At 39.1% G+C, this 26,437-nt stretch overlaps 1 protein-coding gene across 12 annotated transcripts in view; it reads right to left on the bottom strand.

The window, feature by feature from the left end:
• Positions 1 to 26,437, bottom strand: part of LOC101604374 (protein SMG5-like) — a 136,601-nt gene that overhangs the window by 86,786 nt on the left and 23,378 nt on the right. For 3 of the 12 annotated variants that reach the window (XM_045142634.1, XM_045142633.1, XM_045142638.1), the window contains exon 1: positions 10,289 to 10,449. The exons of 8 other annotated variants lie outside the window; for them this stretch is intronic. The gene's annotated coding sequence lies outside the window, so the exon portion shown is untranslated. Of the gene's footprint in view, positions 1 to 10,288; positions 10,451 to 26,437 lie in introns of those variants that run through there. One more of the 12 variants, XM_045142628.1, reaches the window with a different exon arrangement.

Here is a 26,437-nt window from a genome sequence, read left to right as displayed (position 1 = left end):
TTCCTTCTCCAGTCAACTCTTTCCAAAAGTTTTTGCATTTCTATGATAGTCTTTCCTCAGGCATCCTTTCTGTGGTAAAGCAATTGAAACATCTTCTTTTACGATTGCTAATGTGAACCGGGCGTGGTGGCGCATGCCTTTAATTCCAGCACTTGGGAGGCAGAGGTAGGCAGATTGCCGAGAGTTCAAGGCCACCCTGAGACTAAATAGTGAATTCCAGGTCAGTCTGAGCCAGAGTGAGACCCTACCTCGAAAAACCAAAAAAAAAAAAAAAAGATTGCTAATGTGTTTTGACAATAGCAGTGCCTGTAATTTTAACTTGCTTGAGGTTTTCCAGCTTAAAATCTAAATCTCTCAGTCCAATATCTTTAGCCAAATGCATCAGTCCATTACAAATTTAACCTTGATCAAACTCTCTGGGACTGGGCAGCAGGACGCAGCTAGCCCTTGTGCCAGTAGCCCAATTCCAACAAAGTCCTCTGTAGTCTTTCCTTCTCCTTAGAAAGTGCATAAGGCAAGCCTCGAAGTTCAATACTGTCTGCATTTAGCATTCTCAAACTCTCATTAGAATAGTACATAAAACTTGGCTTACCACTCCAGAAGGCACCTTCAGTTGCAAGCACCAAATCCATGCCTATTCCTCCAAAACAAAGGTTTCAAAAGATCAACATCCACATGGTCAGGTTCATCTCAGTCCACTACTGGTAACAAGTTTTGTAGCAGACAGCTTCAGGTTCACTGAGATGAAATTTCAGAGCAGATGCAGTTATGGAGGCAGAGATATTTATTGAAACTTACAGATCTAGGAGAAGTTCCATAAATGGCAGAAGAAGCTGGCCTGCTTCATAGGACCAAGCAGAGACAAAAAGTACAAGCCTAAAAGTAAAAAGCCACAGCATACTTCAGGAATTCCAGCTAGGCACACTTTGCATATCTTTAGATTGAAATCTAAAACCCACCACCACAGCTTAAGATCCACCCAATAACACTGCCTCCAGCCAGGTAGCTGCAGATACAAAATACAAACAATAAAAAACTGAATTCATTGGGGGCCATCTATTCAAACCACCACAACTGCCTTAAAGGGGAGACGCAAGGGACAGTTTCATTATGGTTATGTCAACCCAATGATGGTGGTAAAGCTGGCAGAGCAAGTAGCAAAGGTGATGGCAGAGACTGAAAAGATGGGGTGCTGTAGTGGTGGTAGTCTTGGAGTTAGTAGGGATGGTAGTGATGCAGGTAGTGGAGGTGGTTGCATTGATTGTAGAGGAAATGGTGTCAGTGGAGGTGACAATATGATGACAAAGGGCATGGTGGTAGTCAAGGTGAAGGAAGTGATGGTGGTGATGGTGTCAGTAATGACAACAGCAATGTAAGTAACAGTTTCAAGTGTAGGACTCACTGATGCATGCTCAAACATTAAGGTAAGAGACAATAAAGAGGAAAAGGATGATAACTGTTGGCCCCAGAGGAAAACAGAGAAGGAGGTTAGAATACTTATAGAGGAACTAAAACTGTCTTCCATCCTGAAAATCCTCCTGCTAAACTACCTTCAGTTCTCCTTGTGTGTCATGGAGTTCTGTGTCTACCTGTCTGCTTTTGTACTTCAGCATACTCTCTGCCCACCCGCTCCCAAATCCTCCCTCTCATTGTAACCTTATATACTATTCCATCTTCAAACCAGGACTCAGAATCCACTTCTTCCACAAAGCCTTTTCTAGAATACCTGTCCATGATCTTTCATTGTTGTTGTAATTGTTTTCTCCACTTCAGTGTAAGACCCAAGGGTGCAGGCTGACAGCATACTTTCACGTATTCACCCAACAAAACTAAAATACCATTACCATTGACATTAAAAAAAAAATCCATTGAAGCTCGGTGTGGTAGTGCACACCTACAGGTACAGACTGAGATGACTGAGTCAGGGGGATTGTGAGTGCCAAGCCAGCCAAGCCACGCAGTGGGACCATGTCTCAAAATAAACCAACAAAACATTTCTAAGCACTTACATTATTAGCTAAGGAGGAAAATTTCAACTCATCGCCTGCTTTGTGATTAACGTTTTATTGGAACACGGCCACATCTATGCATTTTCCTATTGTCTACAGCTGCTTTTACATTATATAAAGTGCACATCTGTATTAGAGACAAAGCATTACACAGATCCTAAGTGTTTATTATCTCATCTTTGTATAGAAAAAAAAAATGCCAACCCCTACATCAAATAGTACAGACACAATAATTCAATCCTATCCTATAAAACTCTGAACTTCAATGGGAAATACTAGCAATTATAACATAATATGATATGTGTTTTTTAGTGAGAATTAGAATTGCTATGGGAGCATACAGGAGAACTATTTAGCCTATGTTTGGGAAGATTAGGGGCCTTTCTGTGTCCAACATTGTGGTGGTTTGAATGTAATGTCCCCATAGCCTTAGGCATTTTTTTTTTTTTTTTAAGATTAAGCTTCCTATTTGGTCTTCAAGATGCAGAGCCCTGCTGGGGAAGGTTGTCATTGGGGGTGGATCTTGAGTCCAGCTCTACTGGGTGTGTTCAGAGCCAGCTCATGCTGGCTGTTGTCTCTCAGCTGTGGATATATGCTAAAGTGAGCCAGCTTATTTCACCATGAGGAAGTTTCTCCTGGAATCTGTAAAACAGCAATAAGCCCTTTGCTCCCATAAGCTGTCCCTGGTCTGGGATATGCCTCAGCAATGCAAAGGTAACTTCAACAAGCATCTAGCATAGACAACATTAGTGGATGTTTTACAAGTGAATCATATTCCACCCCCCAGGGGGAATTCATTTAGAACATGAAATATTTGAGTAAGACTCTAAGACATACAGCCAAACCACAATTCCAAAGAACTACAAATATTTCCACCATAAGGGAACTAAATTAAGGCCTCATGTACTTATAACATCCAGTTAATAATAAAGCTAATGTATCCACCTTTCAGGCTCTTATTCTATCCCAAAGTGATAAGACTCCAAATTGGAGCTTCTAATAAGTAAAATAGTAACTGAATCTACTGCCTGACCTGAGAGGCTAACTTGAATTCTTATTTAAAACTAGAAGACCAAAGCGATATTCATATCTTTCTTTAACCTTCTCAGAAAATTTCTCTCTGAATTCTTTTGTTGTTGTTGTTGTTGCTATTTTGTTTTCATTTTTGTTTTCCGAGATAAGGTTTCACTCTAGCTCAGGCTAGCCTGGAATTTTCTATGTTGTCTCAGAGTGGCGCTGGGATTAAAGGTGTGTGCCACCATGCCTGGCTTTTTCATTATGAATTCTTAATGACAAAGGCTGCCCTCATAATATGAGTTCAGTATTCTCCTTTCTAAAATCTTACCATTTACCTTCATATATGCATGCATGCACACACATATACATACACACATGCACACACAATTTTATAGTTAATATCATCTCCTATATAATTCATTCATCTATGTGCATACACAGTCCACATATCCTCATAGCTTCAGAAAAGATGTACTCTACTTAAATTCAGCCCACGTATACTTAAACATTTATCCTAATCAGAGATGGAAAATAGGCTTGACTGAAGGGTAGACACAATAAGTCCCAGGTCCGACTCATGACACCCTATCAAGGAAGCCTAAGAAAATTTCTTTCAGCTCAAGATCTTGGAATAATGGTCTCTCTTCCCTAGTATTATTAGCCTTGGACACAAGGCTTAGAAGTGGTGAATGGAGTGAACTTATTTGATATTCTGTCCCTTAGGAACTTTGCACATTGACAGATTTCTTAAGTTACTTTTGTCCCAAGCTTACCTCAACTGCTAAGCCATCTCTCTAGCACCTGGCCACTGTTTTAAAGTTGTTAAATTAGGAAAGGTAATGACACTACAGTCTTAGCATCATCCCCTAAGTGCTAGTTGAATTTCAACCTCAGTGAGTGGCTAGCAGCAACTTCAGTGGGGAATATGATGAGAAGTAAAAATATTTCAGATATGGGCTGGAGAGATGGCGTAGCGGTTAAGTGCTTGCCTGTGAAGCCTAAGGACCCTGGTTCGAGGCTTGGTTCCCCAGGTCCCACGTTAGCCAGATGAACAAGGGGCGCACACATCTGGAGTTCGTTTGCAGAGGCTGGAAGCCCTGGCGTGCCCATTCTCTCTCTCTCCCTCTACCTGTCTTCCTCTCTGTGTCTGTCGCTCTCAAATAAATAAATAAAAAATTAAAAAAAAATATTTCAGATATATTCGTTATAGAACAGACAAGCTTTACTGGTGGTTTTTATGTGAAATCTGGGAAGAAAAGAGAATTAAGAATGTGGTCATTCTCTCTCTCTCATTAATACATAAGTAAAATATTGAAAATACTTAAATTATATATGTAAAAAACAGTGGTTAAAATGACTTTTTCTGTTCTCATTTCTTTTACCTCCCTCTCTTCCTAAGAGTTTTAGTTCTTAGGAGGTAGGGATTCTATTTATTTTCCCATCACTATATTTATACCATCTAAAACATCCTGACATATCATATCCACTCAATAAATACATTCTGACTCTGTCCATTCCCATAGTATCATGTCATTATAACTTTCAACAATGTTGTTAAGGAAGTGATATGACTTCAGACGATGTATTCTTTTTGTTTACCTACTTCTTCATTTGATATTTGGAAAAAAAAATTGAAGAATTTATAAATCCCTTATCCCTGCTAAAGTTTTATGTCTATATCTGTGCAAATCTGACCCTAAATACAAAATATCCCTTTTCTACCCAATTCACAATGTGTTCTCCACTTGTCTCCTACTATAAACACTACTACGATGCTATATAACTATAAATACTTCTACTATAAATAACAATGAATGTGTCCTTACAGTTCACAAAGCACTTTTCTTTGTTTTGTTTCCTTTGACATTCACTTCAATCTCTTAGTGCATTATGTTTATTATTTCAAGAGGATCTACTGGCTTAGAGAGGATATGTGTGAGAATTGTTTAAAGTTCCTCTACACTATGTGTCTTAGATCACTAAATTATGAATATGAGTTATTAGATAGTATTTTATTTTTTAAAATCATGGTATAGTCCTAGAAGTTGTCCAAAATATAATTTTAACTAATACTAATCATCCTATGAATGGTTTAAGGTGTTCTAACACTGTTCCCAAGTCTTCATAAGGGTTTTTACCAGGTGCTAGGCTAACCCTTTCTTAAGAATAGCTACTGCATGATTGTGTTGAGTACTGTAATGGTTAAAATTCATTGTCAACTTTACTAAAACTAGACACACCACAGTGACACCCCTCTGAACATCGAGGGTGCTTACAGAGACTTAGCTAAGAACTGAAGATGCACACCGACTGTGGGTGGCACCATCTCATAGGCTGGGATCTTTTGAGTGCCTAAAAAGAAAAAAATGAGAGAACAAATACAGGACAAGAATTCATGTCTCTTTGCTTCTAGACTGTGGACACAATGTGATCAACTTCCTCATATTGCATTCACTACCTCCTCACTACAATGGACCCCTTAAACTGTAAGCCAAACTAAACCCTTCCTTTTTAAAAAATATATTTTATTTATTAGAGAGAGAGAGAGAATACACACAAGGGCCACCTGCCACTGCAAACAAACTCCAGATGCATGTGACCCCTTGTGCATCTGGCTTATGTGGGGTCCTGGAGATTCGAACCAGATTCCTTTGGCTTTGCAGGCAAATGCCTTAACCTCTAAGCCATCTTTCCACCCCACTCCTTCCTTTCTTATACTTCTTTTGTTGGGTATTTTATCACAGATCTGAAAAAAAGTAACTAAAACAAATATCCAAAAGACCCATAGGACCAAATCTAACCCCCTTTCATCCAGCAAGACCATTGCCTACTCCCATTCATGAATTGCTTTTCATAAATGCATTGGCTTCAGAAAGCCTCTGGAGTAAATAGGAATACAGAATGATTATACAAATTTAGCTTCAAGGAATCCCCGATGGCACAGGCCTGCAAATCCTGTTATTTGGGAGGCTAAGGCAGAGGATTGTAAGTTCAAGGTCTGCCGTTACTGCAAGGTCCATCTGGGTAACTTAGCAAGACCCTGTCTCAAAATAAAAATATTAAAAGCTGGGTTAGAAATATTGGTCACTATTAAGAGAACTTACTCAGCATTCATGAGGCCCTACGTTCAATCCCTAGTACATCTAAGAAAATGTTTAGTTTCAAATCACCACTGCAGAATTTACTGACTTCATGATGTGAACAAGTTATGAGCCTCCTTTTTGTCATCAGCAAAGTAAATGGAGATAACTACATCTTCAGAAGAATTGTAATAATTATGTCATTCAATGTAAAATAGGGCCTGGTATGTAGCATGCACTTTGCCAGTGGGAATGCCCTCATCCCATTATCTTGAAGAAGGAACACACAGATCCATACTTTACCAAACAAATCTTAAAGAACATATAAGACAAGTTTGGAATAAGGCACTTTGTCCACATTGCTGAGTGAGGAACTTAGTTAGAGACAGATACAAGCTCTACATGTTTTTTGATAACACAGTGATGAACTGAAATTTAGATATTCTTTTTTTATTAGTTATAGACATTGTATGTAAAGAGCACATTTTGTACCATCTTTTCACTCATCCCTGCCACCCTCCAGAGGGTCCCTCCTCATTGGGGATCCTGGTTATTCCCATGGAGATTGTAGGTAGGGCATTGTGGGGATAGCCATCAGTTACAAAGAAGAGGCAATATATCTGTGTGTAATGTCCCAACTTGTGGCCCTAACAATCTTTCCATCCCCTCTTTGGCCAAATTCCTTGAGCCATGATGGGTTCATTTTAGGTCTACTTCAGGGCTGGGCTCTTAGGCGCCTCTGAATCTTTGCATCTCTGGTTTGGTAGGAGTTGAGTGTCTTCAGTGTCTATCTCCTTCACTCTTGTGCTGATATCAGGTTCACAGAGAGAGAGCAGAACTCTTGTTCATTTCCCCAAATCCTCTACAGTTTCAGCTAGAGCCCAGGTGATCTTAAAATGAGATAATTACACTCCAGTACCAGAAAAGAAATGCTGAAGTTTCTTTGCAAATACTTTCACTTATTTTTTTTCTTTCAACTTCCACTTTTTTACAAGACAATACAGCTCTGGACAAGATTCAAACTCTCCAACTTGTGAACTCCTTACTTAACATCCTTTGAAGACATAAAGAGGTCAAGAGGGAATTTTCTGCAGTCTAATTCCAATCTAGAGCATAGAAAGAAACGAGAAGATAGGGGAAAGTGGTTTGACTGGTTGGTTGGTTGGTTGATGCTATTCTGGTAGATGTGTACAATGAACGCAGACTTGGATACATAATGCATTTTGAGAAATAATGCAAAGAACCCAAGAACTGAGGAAACATGATTGATATAATATCTCAGAAGCAAGAATGAGGTAATCTTTTAAGTGCCTTTATACTCCAAGATTCTATAACTCCTCTGACTGATACTTTCTTCCTACATGGATCCTGCAGCTTGCACCATCACCCTGTGTTCTTGCAGTAAGTCCATCTAAGTCTGAGTCCAGTGGTTTGTGTTTTGATATTTGTCTACAGATCTTTATTAAATGCATTTTACTTTTTTTTATTTGCGAGCAACAGACAGACAGACAGAGAAAAAGGCAGGTAGAGAGAGAAATAAATGGGTGCGCCAGAGCCTCTAGCCACTGCAAGTGAACTCCAGATGCATGCACCACCTTGTGCATCTGGCTTACGTGGGCCCTGGGGAATGGGGTCTCGGACTGGGGTCCTTAGGCTTCACAGGCAAGTGCTTAACCACTAAACCATCTCTTCAGCCCTTTATTTAATTCTTCATTTCAAAGGTCCTCTGTAGATGATGTTGATGAGGCAGGTGGAACATAGCTCTGGAGGGAGCCTCTGCTCTGGTTGCACCACATAACACCCACTAATGGAAACCATATTGTCTTTCTCTTCTTCCCAATCTGTGTCTGTCTGCCTGACACTTCACACTTCAGTGCTGCCTATCTGCATATTTCTATCTTCCTTCTTCTCATGTTACAGCCTTCATTCCTCAACCCTTCCACATCATTTCCCCAATACATGCTTGTTTTTGAGGCTTCAGCCTTTGGCAAATCTGGTGGATTGAATATAAAATGTCCCTATAGGCTCTTGTATTTCAATACTTAATCCACAGCTGCTGGCAATGTTCTTAAAAGTTGTGTAACCTTTAGGATATAGAGCCACTGGGGGTGAGCCTTGTGGTTTTATAATCACACTTGCTCTTCTTTTTTTCCCTTTCTCCTCTCCCCTCCTTCCCTCCCCCCCTCCTTATTCCTGCTGATGTGATGATGTGGCAGTCGTTTTTTGCTTCTGCCATGCTTTCTCCACCATGATATACCCTCTGAAACTGTAAGCCCAAATAAGCTCTTTCTGTAAGATGCTTCTGCTCAGGTATTTTGTCCCAGCAACAAGAAAGTAGCTGATACATGTAAAAATCTAATGACATTCCCTTCTAAGCAAATGAAAATCTCTGTTGTAATGGAAACTACAACGCAAGGGCAGAGTTGACAGGTTTTTACACAATAATCTTATTATACTTGTGTAACTCTACTATGATCTTTGAAGACCTACTAAGGAGTTCAATGATGCAAAGATCCCAAAAACCTGAATGGTGGAGAGCACAAAAGGAGGTAAACCAAATTTCTAGGGCACAGTCCCAAGAGAACCTGGAAGACAAGCTGACCAAGGAAATTTTGGACAACCATCAGTTTAGGCCAAAAGCCATGCAGATGGGGGAACATGCATTATATAAAAGCTAAGAAAGGATGAAACTCAGCGGTTGGATCCTGAAGAGAGATGCTGGAGGGAGGACAAAGTAGCTACTAAGATCCAGTACTGCCAACATTTGAAAGGACAAGAGAGAAGCAGGGAGGGAGGGTCCATTTTATCCTAATCTATGTGTGCACAGAACTCTAGTAAACATATGAACAGAGAGCAGAGGAAGGGGAGGCAAAGTGGAGGCCAGAACAGGACTCTGCTCTCCACAAGCAGTCCTGGGCACAGAAGGATTCCTGGAGGGGCACAGATAAAGATTAATCCAAAAAAAAATACATACATATATATATATAATCTCCAAGAGTAAGCAAGTGACAAAAGAGACTTGTGTGGAAGCGTCTTTAGCTAACTGGGTGGCTAGTGTGGACCTCTTGGTTTACATGAGAATTAACAAGCCTGAGCATAGAGTTTCTGCAGACTTGACTTTCTTAATGGGGCCACCTGGAAGGAGCACATCTGAGAGAAGTAAGCAGAGGCCCATCAATCTCCTCTGAAATGCTTTTTCTTTCCTTTCTTTGCGCATGATCTCTTAAGAACTAGAAAATGAATGATGACATTTATTATAGGTAAAAAGTCAGGGCGGGGAAGATGGCTCAGTGGTTGAAGACACTTGCTTGAAAAGCCTGATGGCTGGGGTTCAATTCCCCAGTATCCGCATTAAGCCAGATGCACAAAGTGGCTCATGTGTCTGGAATTCATTTGCAATGGCAAGAGACCTTGGCGCGTGCATTCTCTCTCCTTCTTCTGTCTTCTCCCCTTCCCTTGCAAATAAATTTTTTGGTTGCTGTTGTTTCTGTTTTTTTGGTTTGTCGCGGTAGGGTCTCACTCTAGCCCAGGCTGACCTGGAATTCACTATGGAGTCTCAGGGTGGCCTCGAACTCACAGCGATCCTCCTACCTCTGCCTCCCGAGTGCTGGGATTAAAGGTGTGCGCCACCACGCCTAGCCAAATGAATATATATATATTTTTAATCAGAAAACTCAGACACCTTGTTAGGGGGACTGACGTGCCTCCGATGTTTTGGTGAAGTTAGAAAGGGCTGTGGCTGGAGGAGGTAGTGTGTCCTCAGTTTGGGGTGGCCTCCTTACTGCTCCCAGGCAGACTGTGATGTACACAGGAATTTTCTCCGCCCCAGGAAATAGACTGTGCTGAAGGTCACCATAAGTTCACACTGTGGTGCTTCTCATCTCCAGGGCGGGGGTGGGGGTGGGGGTCAGGGTACTCCTAAACTCTGCTGTCGCCCCCAGGGCTTCGCGCAGGGTTGTGCAACGCGGACCCCCGCCCTAACTGAGGCTCCCCCAACTGGTGGGAACACAGAGGCACCACTGCAGTGCGACACCCGCTAGGAACGGCTTGTGGAGCCTGCCGGCCCCGTGACTGCATCCAGCATCGCGGCCTTCAGGTCCGGCGCCTGCGAGCGAGCCAGCGGGACCCGGGGACTGCTCGGCCCTCCCAGCGCACGCCCGCTTCGCTGCGCCCCCCACCTACCGGTGCCGGCCCTCGGGTCTCCGGGTTGTCCCCACGTGGTCCGCAGTCCCAGCCACCGCCGAGCTGGCTCCAGAAGCCAAGGGACAGCGGAGAGTGGCGCGGACCGGCTGCCGCGGCACCACGTGTCCCAACCGGGCTGGCGCAGTTGGAGAGCGCGGGGCTCGGTTCCTGCAGCCTGAGCGCAAAGCAGCCGCCACGCGGGGTCTCCCGGGTCCGCGGCCCAGCGGGGCTCCGGCCTCCCCGGCGCGCCCGGGCGCCTCGTGGACCGCGCGATGGACCCGGTGCGCAGCGAGAGAAAGGGTAAGATGCGCGCATCCGTGTCAGTCAGTGTCAGAGGACAACCAGCGTCTTGGGTCCAAAGTGGGCGAAGAGGGACAAGGACCCCAAGCCATCCCTTCCATTGAGGGAGACATGCTAGGCGCTCTGGAGCAGCCCCCAAAGCGCTTTGCAGAGGGTTGCTGAGGGGTCTGCGTCCCCTTTTGATTGGTTGTGGATTGGCTGGACTTTGCAACCCGAGGCTGTCTGTCTGTTTTGCTTCCTTTTCTGCCCTGGCTGTCCTCATAGCCAAGCTTGGAAATGCCACCTTTTCAAAATGGGGATTCCGTAAAGAGCAGGTGTCTCCAAAAGCCCTGGTGGACCTTTCCACATCCTCGCATAGTCCCAAGTCCCCAGAGGACACCCTTGAAGTTTCGGTTTCAGAAAGATTATCTGAGGCCAACAAGGTGAATGCATATATTATTGAACAGCCCAAGGTGACCTGTACTCTTGATGGCCGGTGTCACCACGTTTGAATTTGAAACAGGCATGGTAGAACAGAACAGCAGAGAAATGCAAGTTTAAATTGGCACATGGAGAAAATTCTCATAGTTTTAGGTAACGAAGTCCCTAGGGGATCGCTGCTGTACAGGTGTCACCATTAATGGAGCCATTAGTGAGATCAAGGAAATCCAAGCTGGGGACTCCACTGATGACTTCCCAGCCTCCTGTCTCAGTGGTAACGGAATGAGGCGCTTCCAGCCCCTGATTCCTCGCTTCCCAGGGAAAGACCAAATTTGAACCCCACAGTCCAGAATCGCCTTGAAGATTCTGCTGCCACACTACCAGCTTAGATACCTGGTCAGGCACATTGGGCATAATACCTTCTTCCAGCCCAATGGGCACTCTTGGGGCAAAAGGAGTCAAGCACTCTCTGTGCCAAATTTCCTCCATATGACATTGGAGAAAGTACAGTACACTTGTCACTTTGAGAGCTGGAAAGTCATTGTTTTTTACATGATTCAGATCTTGGAGCAACAATATATTGTAATGCAAACTTTGGCTGTTTAATTTGTTTGATAATGGCATAATTTTAATGAAAATACAGGTAAATCTCGCTGTCCAAGTCATAGTGCACTCCAGTTTTAAGTCATTTGGACTTCACAGTCTTCAGTATCAAAATGGAAGCTAAAAAGGAAGATGTGGCCAGGCTTGGTGGCCCACACCTTTAATCCAAGCACTCAGAAGGCAGAGGTAGAAGGATCGCTCTGAGTTCAAGGCCAACCTGAGGCTACATAGTGAATATCAGGTCTACCTTGGCTAGAGTGCGACTCTACCTCGAAAAACAAACAGAAATCAGATGTGTTCTTAAGGTAAATTAACACCCTGAAATGTGCTGATCTCAAGCTTTATTTTGTGGGTAAGCTACTGAAGCTAGCAGAACACATTGTCCAAAGGTGGAATAACTAGCCAGTTGCAAAGACAGAACCAGTTAAGGCTCAGTCATGGGAGGTGTTCTCATATTTAATAAGTAATTTTTTCAAACTAGTTTTTGGTATAGCTTACATATAGGTTGAGAAAAACATGACTATACAGTTACAGGTAGCATAAAGGAGACTTCCGTGATGATGGCAGAGTGGCCATCTTGACTGGTAATAGGATAAAATGCCAAAGCTTTAAAAACACATTACACCAATGTCAGTTTTCTGATTTTAATGTCGTACATAAAATATGATCATCATGGGATACTTGGTGGAAGGTCACAGGAACTCTTTGTATTATCTTTGCTAGCTTCTATAAATCTGTAATGATTTTACAACTAAAACTTTTCTTTTTTTTTTTTTTTGGTTTTTCGAGGGAGGGTCTCACTCTGGTCCAGGCCGACCTGGAATTAACTCTGTCATCTCAGGGTGGCCTTGAAGTCATGGTGATCCTCCTCCTCTGCCTCCCGAGTGCTTGGATTAAAGGCGTGTGCCACCATGCCCGTCCCAAACCTTTCTTTTTTTTTTTTAATTATTTATTTATTTCTTTGAGAGCGACAGACACAGAGAAAGACAGATAGAGGGAGAGAGAGAGAATGGGCGCGCCAGGGCTTCCAGCCTCTGCAAACGAATTCCAGACGCGTGCGCCCCCTTGTGCATCTGGCTAACGTGGGACGTGGGGAACCGAGCCTCGAACCGGGGTCCTTAGGCTTCACAGGCAAGCGCTTAACCGCTAAGCCATCTCTCCAGCCCCCAAACCTTTCTTTAACAGCATTTTATAAATGCTTTAAATCCCAACTTCCTATTTTCTAAATATAAATGTACACAAAATGCCTTATTTTATTGTACATGTTATCTTAAGTAGTGTGTACTTAAATACTTTTCTACAAACTAATATTTGCATATCAAGTATTTAACTTTTGAAAGACTATACATATGTTTAAGGTATTGCCATTCAATCAAGGATGCCAATGTAACACAATAATACATGGCATTCAATATTAATTCCAGTTTTGTACATAAATTTTAAGGAATAAAGGAGAACACTATTCCCTTGTATTTACTGTGATAAACTAAGTCTATGTTTATCTATCCTGGTTTTTGGCATGACAATATTAAGATTTTAAGTGTACATTGCACTTTCTTTTTAAATTTCTTTTTGTTCATTTTTTATTTATTTATTTGAGAGCGACAGACATAGAGAGGAAGACAGATAGAGGGAGAGAGAGAGAATGGGCGCGCCAGGGCCTCCAGCCACTGCAAACGAACTCCAGACGTGTGCGCCCCCTTGTGCATCTGGCTAACGTGGGACTTGGGGAACCGAGCCTCGAACCGGGGTCCTTAGGCTTCACAGGCAAGCGCTTAACCGCTAAGCCATCTCTCCAGCCCTGCACTTTGAATGATGGGCTGCTTTCAGGTGATGAACCATGCTATCTCCTCGCAGAAACAACAGGAAAGGACTGGATTTTTGTAGAAAGAAACTAATGTTCATAAGCACTTCTCTCTTTGAGAGAAATCTGAAATACAAATAAAATATCTGAAAAGTCTCTTCTGGACTTTAAGAACGATCTTGTTAGGAATGTCTTCTTTGAAAGTTGGCCACCAATGGAAGAAGCCACACAATATGTAAATGTAATTTCCCACACAGAAACAAGAAACTAAATCTTTGGTCCCATCAACCGAGTATGGGTGCAAGCCCATACACACTTTTGCTCAAAGAAGATCCTTGTGCATGTGGAATATTGTATTTGCAGAGCCTCAGATCCACTAGTATAGAAGCATTTTTACAGTCTCTAAATATGAGCTATACTGCTACTATTTGCTTAAAATTACTTAAGCAAACTATTTTTTGTTTAGATTTTATACCCACAAAATATCAAGCTTTATATGTTAATTACAATTGTGTGTGTGTGTGTGTGTGTGTGTGTGTGTGTGTGTGTACTTTTAAAGAGAATTGACTACCAATTACCTAAAACCGTCTGTGAACTACAAGTTGTGCACCAAGAACACTGTGAGACTTTTTCAGTGAAAAAGTTTGGGGCATGCTCCAGGGAATGAGAGAGGAATGCCTACTTACCAAGAACAACTAGAGAACAATTGATATTAAACTAAAAAAAGGCTCTTCATGCTTTCCCATCTATGGTCCTAAAAATGTCTAAATGTGCTGAGGCAGCCATCATTATATCCAATTACCATTATATTGAGATGAGATACTAACTCACATAATTGCAGCATCTCTACTTTTATGTAGTTCAAAATAATCTATAATAACTTCCTGTGAACACTTACCAGATGCCTTGCTGAAGGACATATGCCCTGCCACATGTCCCAAGCTAACAGCTTATAGGCCGACTTCATTCAACAGATATATTTTACTTTGTTTTAACAATCAGAGTAATATTCATTTATAAAAGATAGATATTGTCTTAATCAGGAGAATTCACACACTTAAAAAAAAAGCAACTTTCTAGCCTCCTCAGGAGAATACCATGTGCAAAGTTGGCAAGACCTAACTTCCTACGGACAGCAACATTGTAACTTTATTTGATGGTACACTGACCACTTAGACCATTTGTGCTAGCTGTATCCAGAGTCTCATCTCTGTCATACCCATTTTTTCAGATTTACTAGTCCTAATCTTATCTGTAAATAAATAGTAAAGTTAGGCTTTTATAACTATTCTTTTGAATCTAGTTTTAATATTTAAGTTCCACTGTTTTCTAAACATTCAGAAAGTTTCTTTTTAATTCATCTGTTCCAAAGGACTGCCTATTTATTTCTATCTCAATAATCTGTTTTAAAGTCTTATTGCTTTAGTTTTTGAAAAGCTGAACATTTCAAAAACTAAATAAGTAGTTGTTTCCTTTCTAGATTTCTATCTTCTTCATATCTTTGCACAAGGGTTAATCAAACACATTCACGATAGTCCCAAGATCTTTTGTATAAAAGATAACAGTTTAAAGCCTAGGATATACTTTGCCAAATGAACTAAATTCCTTAGGAGAAGCAAAGAGCACCATTTGTCTTAGGTTTTATGTTCCATTATCAATGTTATTCTGATATGCTTTTACTTTTGAGTTTATACATCATGAAGAACAAGAGTATATAAAGAATTCTTATTCTTGTAGTCACCTTTCTGTATTAAATAAACTGAAACCAGTACTGAGTTTATACTTTGTTTTTGTTCTTTCCAAACATAAAGTGAAAATTTTGTTTAGTTTTATTTTTGCAAATTTAATATTAGATTCTAATCTCCCTGACATTCTGAAATGAAGTCATGTTCCTGAAACCAAACCATGGATTTTTAATTATTTGTATTAAAAGTACTAATGGAAATATTCTTAATCATAATATCTATTTTAAACTTTAAAATAACTATATGCATGCTGGATAGATGGCTTAGCAGTTAAGGTGCTTGCCTGCAAAGCCTATTGATCCAGGTTCAACTCCTCAGTGTCCATGTAAAGCCAGATGCACAAGGTGGTATATGTGTCTGGAGTTCATTTGCAGTGGCTGGAGGCTCTGATGCATCTATTACCTCTCTTTGTCTGCCTTTCTCTCTCCATAAGTAAATAAATAAAATATTAATAAAATAACTATATACCATTATATAATGTGACAAATAGGGAAGATATGAGATAGAAATGACAAAATAATAACATATTGAATGGCTGTCTAAGTTGAATATGCAAGTTGAGCAGAGTAATGGAAATATAGAAGAAGTTATCTACTTTTCTGAACATCTGTATGTAAAACATGAATTTAATCTCAAAAGAGAGCATTTTTTCTCATTCCCTAAAGAAAATGATGAACTTTTGATGACCCAACCAAAAACATTTTCCTGAATTGAACCATAAAATTCTATTTAAATTCAACCTACCATCAGTTATCATTTCTTTCCTGGGGCCAAGATGTCATATTTTCTAGAATAAGTGAAGAATGTGGTAGAAGGAAACATTAACCAGTCTTTCCCTTCCTTTCTTGACTTAACCTGTGCCCAGGGAGAGTCAATTTGTAATTTCATCAATTGCACACCATTAATACACATTAAACTAACTTTAAAAGGGATGGAATGATAGTCTAAGTGAACAGGCACTGTTAATCCTAATGACACTTAAATGCACATATTAAGGTAATGTGTGTCTCTGAAAAACACCGTTACTTTTTTTTTTCTGTAAGATAGAAGATAGAGGTATAAACTTCTTATTATCAAGTTCAGCGTTATTTATTAATTTGATTTTTAATGAATTTAAATGAAAATGGCTGTTATGAAGCTATTTCTTAACTTTAATCTGGGGCACCCCTACCTATAGCCCCCAATCAGAAGCCGAGTTTGAGGGTTTGTCCATGGTGCTGAACCTGGCTCTTCCCCAGTGACCCCACGAAGTACTAAAGGAAACAAGATTGGTGTTTCTTCTAGTTAATAACTTATGAAAACACAAATACTAACTTGGAAATTCACATGTTATTGAATTTTGTAATCAGTTATAGCAAGACAATTTGCAAACATTATTAATTTGTGTATTTGAGTGACTTGGAGAATAAATTGCAAATATTTGTTTTGCATTTATTTGAAGTTCTACTTGATAATTCTCATCTGTGTACTCTTAAAGTTCCTTTCATCATTAACTTGAAATACAGCAGTAATAATAAATGGTTGTTGGCTTCTTTTTTTGTCATATTGGATTTTTCAAAGGCCCATCCTTTGAACATTTTTCATACAATTTCAAACTGGGTAATGTTTTATATTTTCAAATAATGAACTATAGTTTGCATTCCTCTCATATGTGCATACAGTACTTGCTCTCAGTTTCAAATTAAATCAGTCAGAATGTAATATATATAACTTTGAGCATTTCAAAACATCTTGACATATGATACCTGCCCTGAGAGCCTAAAATTGAATAATTATTACACAAATATATCACAAAGCAGTATATTTCATGAGAGTATAAGATCACTGAGGGATTGGACCTACTTGGCATTTTCATTAATTTCTCTGTAATCTGTACCTCAGTTCCTAACATGTAGTAAGTATTCAATACATATCTGTTCCCTAAATTATAATCTGAATGAATGAACCAGTGTAAAAAGAGCAAGAACTGTTGATTGTTCACATGTTTATCACTTACAGCTATCCCCCTCAGAAGGGGCATGTGTTCTCCAGTCTCCCTGTTACAGAATATGATATACATATTTGTTTCATTCAATGTGTTAAATTATCAAAACCATAAATAAATAATTTCCATCAGTGCACATTCAAGTGTTTAGCATTGGGGGATTGCCTATACTACTCCATCTAATGATTGTACAACTATTGCCATTCTCTCTACAAATGAGGGAAGTTAAGAGAATTTCTTTTTTATTTATTTATTTATTTGAGAGCGACAGACACAGAGAGAAAGACAGAGGGAGAGAGAGAAAATGGGCGCGCCAGGGATTCCAGCCTCTGCAAACGAACTCCAGATGCGTGGGCCCCCTTGTGCATCTGGCTAAGTTAAGAGAATTTCTTAAGTAACCTAGTTAATAATTAAGAATTTTAAATGTTTAACAAATACCTAATCTTGAACTTAAAAACCATTCTTATTTCAAAACCCAAGCCAGGTCTTGACATCTCAAGTGCATTTTTAATTTTCATATCATTATAAAAATCAAAGCTCTTTTATAAATTTTCCTCTCTTGACCTATTTACTGAAGTTTTATATGTAGACAAATTTCTTTTTCTAGCTTTCTAGTAAGAAATCATTTTTTACCTTTTCCATAACTGGAAAATTAAAGGATAAAGCAAGTCAAGCCAAGAACCAGAGATAACCTTTGGATTTAGATGGGCAGAGGAGAAAGAAAATGATACTGGGAAAAAAAATATGCAATCCTCTGTACTCTCTACTTGCAGCTGGAAATGCTTTCTGAAGCTGTGCAGAAATGGCAGTTCTCCAACTGTTAGTGTGTTCCATCCTACTTATTTTCTTAAGTAAAAGAAAGAGAGAGAAAGAGAGAGAATGGGCACACCAGGACCTCTAGCCCTTGCAAATGACCTCCAGACACACATGCCACCTTGTGCATCTGGCTTATGTAGGTCCTGGGGAATTGAGCCTGGGTCCTTTGGCTTTGCAGGCAAGCACCTTAATTGCTAAGCTGTCTGTCCAGTCCTCTCCTATTTCTTCTTGGGGTGAAATAGCTATGGCATGATGTCTAGCCAAAGACTTAGGGAAAATGTTCCAAGCCAAAAAAAAAAAAAAAAATTAACAAACTCAAGATCATATGCTTGGACATGTAGATCAAACTCCCTTATACATTCAACTCATTCACAGAAGTATCATTAATGAACCCACAAACTCATTCTCTCAGCTTGATTAATATTTCTTTTCTTTATGTTCATTTTTGCTACCAAAACTTTCAAATCTAGCATCTATTTTTAGCTTCACCATTAATCATCACTGCAGTTTTTCCAGAAAAGTCATCAATCATCTTAAACTCAGCTCAAAATAACAATATTGGTCCTTTCTCATTAAAAAAGTATTGGAAGAAAAAGAATCCGTACAGTACTTATATTTAACAGGTAAAATTCTTTGCATTCATAAAATTGCATTCTGTCATCCAATTAAGGAATCCCAAAATAGAATGTTAAATGCAAGAGTACTGAAAAGACTTCTCATACAAACAATAACTAAAAATTATTTTCCTCAGTGGAAAAGGCAAGAGCTAATCTGATTTTACTTACTAAAATGATGATGAAGTTATGAATTATATGAAGTGACTAACATGTTAGTTCTGTACACTACAGGAAATATCTATAGAGATTCATAAATTACATATATGATGATGCTTGTTCAATTACTCTAAAGCTATTTCATAGTCATTGAATTATATATTTTGTTATCCAATTATATAATATAAAGATAGGACAATAAGTATCAGTTTTATGGACATAGAGAAAAGGGCGTTAGAGAAGAACATAAACCATTTAAAACCTCTTCTTAAAAACATGGGACTTGCCGGGCGTGGTGGCGCATGCCTTTAATCCCAGCACTTGGGAGGCAGAGGTGGGCGGATCATCGAGAGTTAGAGGCCACCCTGAGACTACATAGTTAATTCCAGGTCAGCCTGGACCAGAGTGAGAACCTACCTCAAAAAAACAAAAAAAAAATAAATAAATAAAATAAACAAAAAAAAAAAAAAACCATGGGACTTAACAATGATACCTTGTTTTCTATTCCCTAAACAAAATTTAAAAAACATTAGATGACTTGAAATTAAACTTACCTACTTAGAAATGCATCATGTTAATATATAAATAATTGTATTGCTTGTTTTCTTTTAAAGCCCTAATTTTGTCATAGCATTTTTCATTTCATTATGCTGCTTATAGCTCACTACTATGAAGAATGTGTTTCCTTTTACACTGTTTTTTATACATACTAATGAAAATTTTGCACGCCAAGGAGGAGAAAATGGCATGAAAATTTAAAGATACATCCTAGTCTTTCTTAATGAATATTTAAAATAAATCCAATTTTTATGTTTAATATATGTTTATCTTGTGAATGAGACTAGTGATAATGTGACCACGAATTTTTAATTGCCTGGCTTCATGCATTCATCTATGGCTCATGTTACAAGTACACAAGGTGATCTCATCTTCTAATATCTATTTGCCCAAATCAGGATATTTTAGCTGAAACATTTGTCAGACTACATTAGCAGGAATGCAAATTGCAAATTTAGCATTGACATTCTACTTAGAAGAAAGAGTGGCTCCAGATGCACTACACCCCAGGACAGATTTCTATGATTTCCATTTAGAGAGTAGACACAGCCATCCGACTCTTAGTCTATTTAGACAAGTCTTATCCCTTGCTTTAGAACTAAAGCTTTCTATGTTCTTCCTATTTGCCTGAGAAGTCATATTTGATAACATCTTCCCAATACATTTGTCTTCTTGTGATGGTGAATGAGGAAATTTGTTTTCCTTGGGGGTTATACTCCTGTCAGAAATTTGTCATAATACGTAAGAAAATTAAGGAAGATAGGTTAGCTAAACTACCTTGTGTAAAATGTTGGTAATTCTTGAAAATCTACCTTTTGAGTTAAAAGTCTGGAGAAAATTTAAAATTTCAAGTAAGCAGTAAGAGTGAGGAATTTATATTATCTAACTTGTGACTCCTGACACACACACATACACACACACATATGTGTGTGTGTGTATGTATATGTATATGTATATGTATATGTATATGTATATGTATATGTATATGTATATGTATATGTATATGTATATAGTAGAGCCTGGCATAGTGGCTCATACCTTAACCCCAACACTAAGGAGGCAGAGGTAGGAGGACCGCCATGAGTTTGAGACTACATAATGAATTCCAGGTCACCTTGGGCTAGAGTGGAACCCTTCCTCAAAAGAAAAAAAAAAATATTAAGCACATGCTTTAACTTTTGTTATGGTGAAAGTACCTTTACTTTCATCAAATTATTCGAACTACATTATGTGCTCTTCACTATGAGTATCTGTGAGCTGATTGACGGGAGAGAACTGCTAACTATGGTGGCATGTAGCTATTCCCATTCTTGCCAGATTGAGAGCCGTCGAGTGACTGAATTTCAATGAGTATCTGTTCTGAGTTTACTTCAGGTCATATGATTTTATGCTACAAGCTTTGTCTTAGGAAGTAAATGAGAATTAATGCTATTGATGTAAAATTATTACCACACATTAAGTCCATTGTGATATATTGGCTGCTTTTAGGTTGTACAAAATATAGCATATGGGAGTTTTTACATGTTCTCCTGGTTGGAAGTTAGTACAAACAAGGATTAAGGAGTCACAGCAGCTCCTAAGTAGACATGCTATACTATTTATTTAATTATATAGTGTGTAAATTTCAAAAATAGCTAACACAAATATCATAGTCGACATCTTTTTGCATTCTTGAAGGCAAAGTTGGAATTATATATGGCTGTTATATTTATAGGTTCCAATCTTGCTTGGCATTAGACTCCTGACTTAAAAAGGAAGAAATGTTATTGGCCAATATCCTAAGGCAATTAACAGTTTAGTTAGTCTTATGGTTTTGTAAATGTGCATGATTGTGCATGCAAGTGCATATGTCCATGTGTGCTCTGCATGTGAAGGCCACAGAATAACGTCAGGTGCTGTCCTCAGAAACGTCATGTCCTTTGATATAGGGCTTTTCATTGGCCTGAAGATCACTAATTAGGGCAAGACTAGCTGGACAGTGAACCCCAAGAATCTTCCTGTCTCCACACCTCTAACACTTGGATCACAGGCACATCCCACCACAGCTGGCATTTTGTGTGGGAACTGGGGATCGAACTCAGATTCTCATGCTTGCAAGTCAAGTGTCTTGCTGACTGAGCTGTGTCCTAAGCCACCCCTCCCCCACAGGCTTCTGCTTGATTAAAAGTACAGCAAAATACTCTGGTGATGGTGATCACCATTACTGTCAGTTATGCCGTTCCTAATGATAGACAGAACCATCAAACCGGTGCTGTGCTTAATTCCTAATAACCACTTGATACATCAAACCTCACTGGCAGAGCATTCAGAAGACTAATACCCTAGCTGTATGGAGAAACTCAAAGTAATGTGTTCAAAACTTAGTTGTACAGTAGAATCAGAATCACACAATGTGCCCCAGGCATTGACTTTTTAAAAAAGTTCAACCAAGTAATTTGAAGATGTAGCCAAAGTAAAGAAGCGTTCCCAGAGAGAATCACTTCCCTCTGCAATCTTAAACAACCTTTGAAAGTGTTCTTCCTCTACACCTCATACAGCAAAATCGGAGTGGGGAGTGGTGTTTCATGATCATCATCAATCACAGGGTGTGGACAACAAGCCCATGCTGTATCCATGCATTTAGCTCTGAGAATACATCACAGGTTGTTTCACCTAAGAGTTAATGTATTTGGAGTCAGGTCTTGAAAGAGAATTTTTAAGTTGAACTTGCCGGGTGTGGTGGCGCATGCCTTTAATCCCAGTATTTGGGAGGCAGAGGTAGGAGGATCACCATGAGTAGGTCACTCTGAGACTACATAGTGAATTACAGGTCAGCCTGAGCTAGAGTGAGACCCTACCTCGAAAAACCAAATAAATAAATAAACAAATAACTTGAAAGGGTATTTAATTTTACTTTTACAAATCTAAATATATCTATATCTAAATATAAAAAGTAACATTTGTGGGCTGGAGAGGTGGCTTAGCGGTTAAGCTCTTGCCTGTGAAGTCTAAGGATACTGGTTCGAGGCTCGGTTCCCCAGGTCCTACGTTAGCCAGATGCACAAGGGGGCGCACGCGTCTGGAGTTTGTTTGCAGAGGCTGGAAGCCCTGGAGCACCCATTCTCTCTCTCTCCCTCTATCTGTCTTTCTCTCTGTGTCTGTCGCTCTCAAATAAATAAATAAATAATTTTTAAAAAAAAGTAACATTTGAGCAATGTTTATCACACTACTGTCTCTGAGATCTATTTCATTCTGCAGTTTTGGAAAATGTTCAAGCCATCTTCCCCATGGAGTTAAAAAAAATAGATTTACTATGACTTCATTTATAAGGTTTTTGTTAGAATATGAGATGACACCCATGAAATCTTCTAGTGTGGGCTGGAGAAATGGCTTCGCACTTGCCTGTGAAGCCTAGTACCTAGGTTCAATTCTCCAGGACCCACGTAAGCCAGGTGCACAAGGTGGCACATGCATCTGAAATGTGTTTGCAGTGGCTGGAGACCCTGGTGTGCCCTCTCTTTCTCTCTTTCTGTCCCTCTCTAAAAAAACAAATAAATAAAAATATTTTTTTCAAAGCTCTAGTGTTATGCCTGATACCCCAGTGGGCACCTAATCTGAGCTAGTGTTTACCTTTGTTCTTTAGCTTATTAACCTTCCCAAGTCAGGTATACTCATTGGGTGTGGAGGATTCTTTAAGCCCCATACATTGTGTTGATTTATTTGTAAGTTTATTAAAGTTCATAATTTGGGGTTGGAGAAATAGCTCAGTGAAATGCTCCCATGGGGCTTCAGAGATGGCTTAGTGGTTAAGTGCTCGCCTGTGAAGCCTAAGAACCCTGGTTTGAGGCTCCATTCCCCAGGTCCCACGTAAGCCAGATGCAAAAGGGGGCACATGCATCTGGAGTTCATTTGCAGTGGCTAGAGGCCCTGGCACGTCTATTCTCTATCTAACTGCCCCTTTCTCTCTCTGTCACTCTCAAATAAATAAATAAATTGATAAATAAATAAATAAAATAAAATAAACAAAAAATGCTCACATGGGCAGCATAGGAACCTGAGTTTGATGCTCAGAACTGATGTAAAATGCCAGCCATGAAGGCAAGTGTTTATAACCCCAGCGCTGCAGAGGTGGAGACAAGAGGATCCTTGACGTTCTGTGGCCAACTGGTCTAGCTAATTGATAAGCTCCAGACCATGAAAGAACCTGTCTCTAAGAAGGTGGATTGCACTCCATAGTATGAAACCCAGTGTTGTCCTCTGACCTCCACACATGCATACCTGCACATGCATCTGTAGCCACTGTGTGCACAGACATGCATACATATACTACACATTTCATAAAAAAGTAGATTGACTCAAAGTTTTTCCTAGGACATTGTATTTCTTTGTAATTCTTTTCAAAATGAGGCATAGAATTTAAAGTTACTAAGATCATGTAGGTAATGTTAATACATATAAATGTTAAAATAAGAAAATGTCTTTATTTGGTTATTGAATATTTTTTAAGTAAAATGGCTCCAGGAATTTAGTATTATTATTATCATGGTTTTTTGAGGTATGATCTCACTCTAGCCCAGGCTGACCTAGAATTCACTATGTAGTCTCAGGGTGGCCTCAAACTCACAATGCTCCTTCTACCTCTACCTCCCAAGTGCTGGGTGTATATGTTATTTTTAAGTGCCTTGGATTCTTAATAGGTTTTTGAGAATGTCCATTCTCATCTACTAGAATAATTTCTTTAAAAGCATTTCGTGGAATTATAATTCATGTAAAGTCCATTTGCCTCTATCTAACCAAGGACATGTTTCTGGCTCTTTTCTCCTATGTCTCCCTAACAGAGAGAGGATTATCCCCTTAATATATTCTCTAGTATGCATGTTCAACCTGCATCCCATGTGCTGCCTGCATCCCAGAACAGCTATGAATGTAGCTCAATACATTTTTAGGTGATAGTGTTATGTCACAATATCAAATGGTTGAGCACTCTTGCAAGGTCTTAGTCAACTTAAATGTTGTTACAACTTTCTTCTTTCAAAGCAATCCACTAGATGCCCAACTCACTTGTTCTTAATTTTTATATGAAATCCTATTCCCTCTTGAGTGCCATGTCTACCATCCAATACACTAAGAAAATATGTAATTCATTTAAATTATATAATTCCTGGACAGCAAGCTATGAATCTGAATTCAGAGATTTAGAATGTGTTTTTCTTTTTCACTTGAGTTCTCACTAACTTATGTTTGTGTAAAAGGATAAAGAAAACACCTCCTACTTTGCTGTGGAAGTGGATTTAAACAGCTAAGCTTAATAATGGGACCTCATATTACAAGTTGGCATAGTTCATTAAATATACAACAGCCTTAAAATTACTTGCATGTACCATTATGTTCTGTCTACTAATAACAACCAGCCTCCTGGGTGCTTAATTAATAATGGTAGTCAATGTTTTCCTGGGATTATCATATGTCTATCTTAGATATATACAGAAATGGGATGGAAGAAGAGGCTACTTCTAAAATTCACTTTCATATGTTTACTTTTGAATATTTTATTCATTATTACAATTTGGTAGCACAGGGGGAAGCAATCAGATATTAAATGAAAATAAATGTCTTTCACCTTGTTCTTAAATAAAATAGGGAATTAAATATTCATATTGTTAGCTCATTTAACTTTATAAATATTCTTCAAGACATTTATGATAATAACTCTTTTTTTTTTCGAGGTAGGGTTTCACTCTAGTTCAGAATGAACTGGAATTTACTATGTAGTCTCAGGCTAACTTTGAACTAACAGTAATCGTCCTACCTCTGCCTCCCAAGTGCTGAGAATAAAGGCATGTGCCACCACACCCAGCTCAATAACTCATTTTTAATTCAAATTGGGGAGAAACATACTACCTTTGTTTTTATAATAAAACATGTATAAATCAGCCACAGCATTTTTAGTGCCTGTTAATGCATAAGCTCAAACCGTCTTTAAATTCTTACAAAAATCATAAATCCAAGTTAAAGAAGTAAATAAAAGGATGGGAATGCTCCCAAAATTGATTAGGGGATGATTTATTTTCATTTTTCATAATATTTATTAAACACATAGTTAAAAAAAAGTTTGAAACTTCTCAAATGCTTTGATCACTCAAATTAATTTAAGGTGGAGTGTCCTGAGCCTAATTCATGGGCTGAAATATTAAATTCCAGGGAACTTAGCACCCACTGGAGCACTGTTGTAAGAACTCTCTGAGGAGGATCATCTGCCATCCTCAGTGAGCTTGCCCCTGTTCCCACTGCAAAGCAGCCTTGGAGGTTGCAGAGGAATGCAGTGCTCAAAGAACACATCTTAGACAATTCCTGTGTGGATCTGACCTCCTTCTACTTCTAACGGCGTGCATGAATAATGAATAAGAAGCTTATGAAATATGCACTCAAATAGACTTCCTCTCCTTTTAATACTGTACCGTACCATAATAAGGAGAAAAACAAAAAAAAAATGTCTCAAATTTAATATGATTTCCATCAAGTGTAATGTTCTGCATATAAACTTAGTTCATTCTACCAAAAGGAATTATAATAGGGCTGGAAACCAACATCACACAGTTGAAGTGAGATTTCTTTTTATATCTGCTTGCTATGCTAGATATTAGGGAAAGAGATAATATCAACTAGAATAATCTTAATTCTAATGAAATTATTTCCATCAGTCTTATAAAAAGAATATGTGGAGGGCTGGAGAGATGGCTTAGCGGTTAAGTGCTTGCCTGTGAATCCTAAGGACCCCAGTTCAGGGTGATTCTCCAGGACCCACGTAAGTCAGATACACAAGGTGACATATGCATCTGGAGTTCATTTGCAGTGGTTGAGGCTCTGGTGTGCCTATTCTCTCTACGTATCTGCCTCTTTATCTCTCTATTGCTCTCAAATAAACAAAATTTTAAAAATAAACAACAAAAAAATATATGGAGTTTTAATCCTTAGAACACAAAGATGAGAAATTCTGTGGTAAGATTTCCCATGATACCTATATAAAGTTAAAGCAATATCTCATATTTTCCTCCTATCTCCTTCCCTTTTTCCTTTTTTCCTTTTCTCCTGCTTCTTTTAAATTATAATTCATACATGGAAGGAAGGGAAAGAATAACAGAAGGAAAGGAAAAGGAATTATCAGAT

This window comes from Jaculus jaculus, chromosome 2, assembly GCF_020740685.1.
Source record: "Jaculus jaculus isolate mJacJac1 chromosome 2, mJacJac1.mat.Y.cur, whole genome shotgun sequence".
NCBI classification, from domain to species: Eukaryota; Metazoa; Chordata; class Mammalia; order Rodentia; family Dipodidae; genus Jaculus; species Jaculus jaculus.
The sequence above is the reverse complement of the archived record's forward strand: the minus strand, read 5'-3'. Positions and strand labels throughout refer to the sequence as shown.